At 49.3% G+C, this 6,271-nt stretch overlaps 1 pseudogene; it reads left to right on the forward strand.

Moving 5' to 3' along the window:
- Nucleotides 1-778: 778 nt before the first annotated feature.
- LOC131504779 (cytochrome P450 4A11-like) lies at nucleotides 779-6,271 on the forward strand (annotated as a pseudogene).

A 6,271-nucleotide genomic window follows, 5' to 3' on the forward strand; every position in this document is an offset into this window, starting at 1 on the left:
TTGGACAGCCACCAGAGTCTGGATCAGAGGCCAGGTCATAAGACACAGTTCTGAACACTTTGTTCTGCTGATAGTTCCAGAACTCTTTCCCTGTGCCCATCCTGACTTTAACGCCAACACTAACCCTGGAGCCAGAGGAAAGGGTTTACTGATTTACTTTTCCTGTGGTGATAGTTCCAAAAAGAAGAGGATCTGCAATGCCTACGGAAATGGGTAGATAAATTCCCATGTGCTTGTCCTCACTGGCTGTGGGGCACATTGTGGTCTATGACCCTGACTACATGAAAGTTATCCTGGGACGATCTGGTGAGGGGACACCTTCATAACTGTTGAAGCAGCTCTTGCCCCTTGGGTACATGCCCACAGGTCTGTGAAATTGTAGAAGAGACTGGAGGCTCAGAAATCAATACCTGACCCTTTCTCTAGCATCCTCCCTGCTCACAACCAGCATGAGGCTGAATATTTATTTATTTTTTATTTATTTTTTTTATTTAATTTTATTTTTGGGACAGAGAGAGACAGAGCATGAACGGGGGAGGGGCAGAGAGAGAGGGAGACACAGAATCGGAAACAGGCTCCAGGCTCTGAGCCATCAGCCCAGAGCCTGACGCGGGGCTCGAACTCACGGACCGCGAGATCGTGACCTGGCTGAAGTCGGACGCTCAACCGACTGCGCCACCCAGGTGCCCCGAGGCTGAATATTTATTGAAACCGAACTCTGTTTCCTTTCCTTCCCTTCCCTTCCCTCTCCTCTCCTCTCCTCTTCTTAATCCTCCTTTCTTCCACTCCTTCCTTTCTTCCTTCTTTCCTTCCTTCATTCTTTCCTTCCTTCCTTCCTTCCTTCCTTCCTTCCTTCCTTCCTTCCTTCCTTCCTCCATTCCTCCATTCCTCCCTGCTCACCTTCTGGCCTTCTTTCTTTCCTTTTTTAATCAAACTGAGATAATTCTAGAGTGAAAGACAATTTTCTACACAAGATGATCTGACTTTGGCACCTCTAACTGTTCCATATGGTGAGTAATGGGATGGCTGAGCCACTACAACTTACAGAAAAAACAGATTCTGTTTTTTCTTTGGCAATGAAACGGAACTTTTGTTTCTGCCCAATCCACCTACCTGGACTGGTAGGGCAGTACTGTGGACACTGAGTCTACCCTCCTGAGCCCACAGTGATTATCTGGAAAGAAAGGGAGTCAGGGCTGGGAGGCAAGTGGGAGGTGGCTTGACCAGCTGACAATCCTCAGGAAGGGATAGGGACCCATGGCCTGGACCACTGCACCTCCTGGGGGCAGCCTGCTTTCCTTATTCCCCTCAGTTTCCTGCAATGCCCTCTTACCTTTCAGACCCAAAGTCTCATGGCTTCTACAGACTCCTGGCTCCCTGGATAGTTAAGTACATTGAACCAGGACTAAAGTCTACCTTCTGGTTAGGTTTGCCAACAACTATCCATTCAGCCCAGATTAAACAAGAGGTGACTGGCACCATAGTCACACCCCTCAAGTCTGAATGGAGCCCCATTTCTCTCCTGATAAAACCCTCACCCCTTCCTAATGGTGGGGAGAGCCCTCCTGAAGCTCAGCTTCTTCCACATCACTTTGCAGTCCTCGCCAATGATGTCTGCCTGACTTTTCACCAAAGTCCTTCTATGACAAACACCCTACAACAGACTATAAGAGATCTCAGCTGTCATGACCATTTGTTGTGAAGTCACCCTCCTCATATGCATTGGCCTTCCTGACTTGCCCAGGATGCCCTTCTCATACACTGGTTACTCCCAAATTCTTGGGACATGTCTGGGAATACCCCTCCCCACAAACCCCCATTATGACCCAAGGTATGGTTTGCTCCTGTTGAATGGATAGTCATGGTTGAAGCACCGGAGAATGCTGACCCCAGCCTTCCACTATGACATCCTGAAGCCCTACGTGGGTCTCATGGCTGACTCTGTCCGTGTGATGCTTAGAAGTCCATCCCACCCTCACCTGCACACTCATACCCACAGCACAGTTCACAGAATAGACTATCAGGCAGGTGTGTCCCTCAGATATTCATCAGGCATGCCCCCCAAAATCATGCACTTGTACCTTATCATGAGACAGGGCTCCCAAGAGTCGATGCGACAGGAAAGTACCCAGGCACCAGCTTTTCGCCACTCTGTGCTCATTGCCCACAGAAGAGAGAGTCATGGTGGATAGAGGGTCCTTTTCCTCCCCACTTCATGTTTTTGGCTTGGATAGGAAAAGTAGCTTATCCCCCTGAAAGCTGCTAGGACAAGCTGCCACTGGCTGACCTGGGCAGTAGCAGCTTCAGTGGCAGGGTAAGATCCCAAGGATGTCACTGAAATAGGCTCTTGGCTTGGGCTAAAGGCTTCTACATAGATTTTAACCATTCCATGGAGGGAAATGGAGACCAGGTCTCTACCCCCAGGGCTTGGTCCTGGAATAATATCATCTCTGAACAGGACCCTTATTTCTCACTGTGCTCGGCTGACTTTTGTTGAACAAAAGGAATTGAGATCCTTGATATCCCTTCCTTAGGAACCCTGGTACTGGCCCTTTAGCCTTTCTCCTACTTTGACACTTGCCCCATAATGTGGAACTTCACCTTTTTCTCATGTTAGATCAACTACAGGACAGAAAGATTCCCCCTTTGTGCCCTGGGGAACAATGTTTCCTGGTCTGCTAAAAGATGGTTAGTGCCATAACTTACTCCTACATCAGACTATAAGAGATCATGATTAATTATGTAACAAATATGTCTGAGAAATATTAATCACTTTAGAAATACTTACTTGCCATATGCCTCCAAATAGCCCCAAACACATCCACTTTAAAATTTTTTTTTTCAACGTTTTTTATTTATTTTTGGGACAGAGAGAGACAGAGCATGAACGGGGGAGGGGCAGAGAGAGGGAGACACAGAATCGGAAACAGGCTCCAGGCTCCGAGCCACCAGCCCAGAGCCTGACGCGGGGCTCGAACTCACGGACCGCGAGATCGTGACCTGGCTGAAGTCGGACGCTTAACCGACTGCGCCACCCAGGCGCCCCCCAAACACATCCACTTTAGAAAGTGAGGACATCTCATCAGAATATTTGCAGAGACAGAAAGAGAGTCTAGCTTTGTCAACATGGGCCTTCTGGAGGAGTAGAGGATTAATATGTCCCACCACCACAGGACAAATGGGAGGACTTCATCAGACAGAACTCATATGTGGAGATCTTTGAGCATGTCTCCTTGATGACCTTGGACACCATTATGAAGTGCGCCTTCAGCTACCAAGGCAGCCACCAAGCAGACAGGTCAGTGTAATCTTCAGCTACCAGGTCCTATTTCCTACCAACTGGCATGGACTTATCCTGAGAGGTAGGTAGGGCAGCTTAGGTGTTTTCTAGCACAAACAGCCACATTATGCAGAGAGCACCAGGCCATAATCAAATTCGGCCCACACCAAAGTTAATTAGGCACAGATCCCTGATCCCTGCCATAGGGAAAAACCTGGCTACCATCACACAAATGGGCTGATGGTCTTGAGTGCATAAGACAGAAAAGGAAAATGCCTCAGATTGCCTGTCCCACTGATTGAGGAACCCTCCACCCACAGCCCCAATCCACTCCAGGGCCGATGTCTCCCTCACACAGGCCCTTCTGCATCCTCCCCATTCAGGATCTCCCAGTCCTACATCCAGGCCATTCAAGACCTGAGAAATCTGTTTTTTTTCCCCTGAGTGTGGAATGCTCTCTACCAGAATGACATCATTTACAGGCTGACCCCTGAAGGCCACTGGAACCACCAGGCCTTCCAGCTTGCCCATCAACACTCAGGTTGGACTCTGACCCCTGGGCAGCTCCACTCCTTCACTGGACACATCCCAAAGGAACTGGCCCCAAATACTCAGGCAGACCCCTGTCTCCTCTCTGCTACTCCAGGGGCTGGGACACACCCACACTGGGCACCCCCCTGGTGCAGGTGTTAGGATGCCAGTGCTGTTCAGGAGCTGACACGTGTCAGCACATGGGTGAAGGTTGAGTGAGACCCCCTGCCAGCAGCATTCAAGCAGAGTCTCTACAGGCTGTGCTGTTGAGAGGCGACCCAACCCACAAGCACATGGTGCCACAGCTCTCACCCTGACATGCACACCCATTACCACTTTCCTCCTGATCCAGCTGGAACACAGGCTGGGATACAGGCAGCAAGTGGGCCAAAGGAGGTGACTGTGTCTGGAAACTTAGAGCTCTCAGCTCTGCCTGGGAACACTGTTCTGGGACAGACCGAGTGATCAAGCTGAAGAAGGCTCAGCTGCAGGAGGAGGAAGAGCTGGAGAAGGTCAGGAACAAGAGGCACTTGGACTTCCTGGACATCCTCCTCTTTGCCAGAGTGAGTGTGAGCAAGGGAGGCATGAGGCTTTGCACACAAGCTTAGAGGAGGGAGGCAAACCCTGCTGTGTCTCCATGTCTTCCCAGATGGAAGACGGGAGCAGCATGCCTGACAAGGACCTCTGTGCTGAAGTGGACACGTTCATGTTTGAGGGCCATGACACCACAGCCAGTGGCATCTCCTGGATCCTCTATGCCCTGGCCACACACCCTGAGCATCAACAGCAGTGCCATGAAGAGGTCCAGAGCCTTCTGGGAGATGGTGCCTCCATCACCTGGTGAGTGCTCATGAGATGGGAGACCCCTGATCACTCATTTAGAGAATTCCCTGTTTGCCAGCATCTTGCCTGTCCTTCAGGATAGCTTTGTTTCAGGGACCACCTAGACCAGATGCCCTACACCACCATGTGCATCAAGGAGGCATTGCAACTCTATCCGCCAGTTCCAGGCATTGGAAGAGAGCTCAGCAAGCCCATCAGCTTCCCTGATGGACGGTGCTTGCCCAAAGGTATGAGCATCACCACACTCACTAAATAAGAACACACGGGAAGTCAGAAATCTATACACCCCAAGGCAGTTCCTGAAAGTCTTTGAGACTAGTTTCCACCTCAAAATCAATGCTTCCTTTGCAGTTTGGGTGAGGTATATGATGTGCTTTGCACAGAGTTTAAATCCAGCAGAAGCTCAATAAACAAATGGCAGCCTCTGAATGTGGCTTTGGGTTTTGCCCTAATATTCTAATTCCCTGAGATGTGAATGCTTGAAAGACAATCAGGTGGAGTAGGGGGAGATGTTATCTTTCCTTTTGGGGTCTAGGTTACTGAGAGACATTACAAAATTCACTGTCATGGCTCAGATGGTCCAGGATCTGGAGAGCCCTCAGGTTGGTGGCAGAAAGAAGCTGAAGATCATACCTGAGATCCCAGCCATGGTTGGAGGCCAACATTTGGCTCACCACTGATCTGAATCCCAGCCCTGCCACATTCTAACTGTGTGGTCATAAGCAAGTAGCTTAGCTTCTTGAGGCTCAGGTGCCTCATGTGAACAATGGAGATATGAGTGCCTTCATTGGACGGTTGTTGTGAGGATGGATAAGTTCATGCATATTCCCCAAAGGCTCATAGATTGTACTTGACAAATGTGAGTTGTCTGTCACTTTAGTTCCTCCAGAACATAAGCCTCCGGTTCTTTCTTGTTTCTCAACCTGTTCTGGTTATCTAGTAATATGTTTACATATGCTTTGCCATGTAAGCCCCACCTCCCTTGCCACACAATCAATCCACTTGGAGTGATGAGAAGTGGCTCTCATTGTGCATGCACATGGCTCCTCATGGCATGAGTATGATCAGTCTTTTGTCTTCTGTCCCACAGGATTCTTACTCATGCTCTCTTTTTATTGCCTTCACCACAACCCCAAGGTGTGGCCAAACCCAGAGGTATGATGGCCTGGGGAGGAGGGGATGGGATGATCTCTCCAGACACATCTATCTTCCCCATCCCACATCTGGGTAGTCTGTGTGGTGGTTGGTTGATAGGAAGGAGAGACTTGACCACACCTGTCCTGTCCCTGGTGTTCCCTCTGCAGGTGTTTGACCCTTCACAGTATGCACCAGGTTCTGCTTGACACAGTCATGCTTTCCTGCCCTTCTCAGGAGGATCAAGGTGAGGTGCTTGAACATGGATGGGGGTGTTCTAGGCATATATTTGATGTTTATGACCTCTTCTGTTCGTCTGTGATGTCTGCAGTTACTGGTCTTTTATGATTGTGTGTTGGGAAAAGGTGTGTGTCTCTGTGTTCAAAGGAAAGGTGGTAATCACAACCTGCCATGATGTCTTTGACCCATGCTCTTACCCAATAGCTAACTATAATTCAGTATCATGGTGTTCCAAAGTTTAGT

Source organism: Neofelis nebulosa, chromosome 2 (assembly GCF_028018385.1).
Source record: "Neofelis nebulosa isolate mNeoNeb1 chromosome 2, mNeoNeb1.pri, whole genome shotgun sequence".
NCBI lineage: Eukaryota > Metazoa > Chordata > Mammalia > Carnivora > Felidae > Neofelis > Neofelis nebulosa.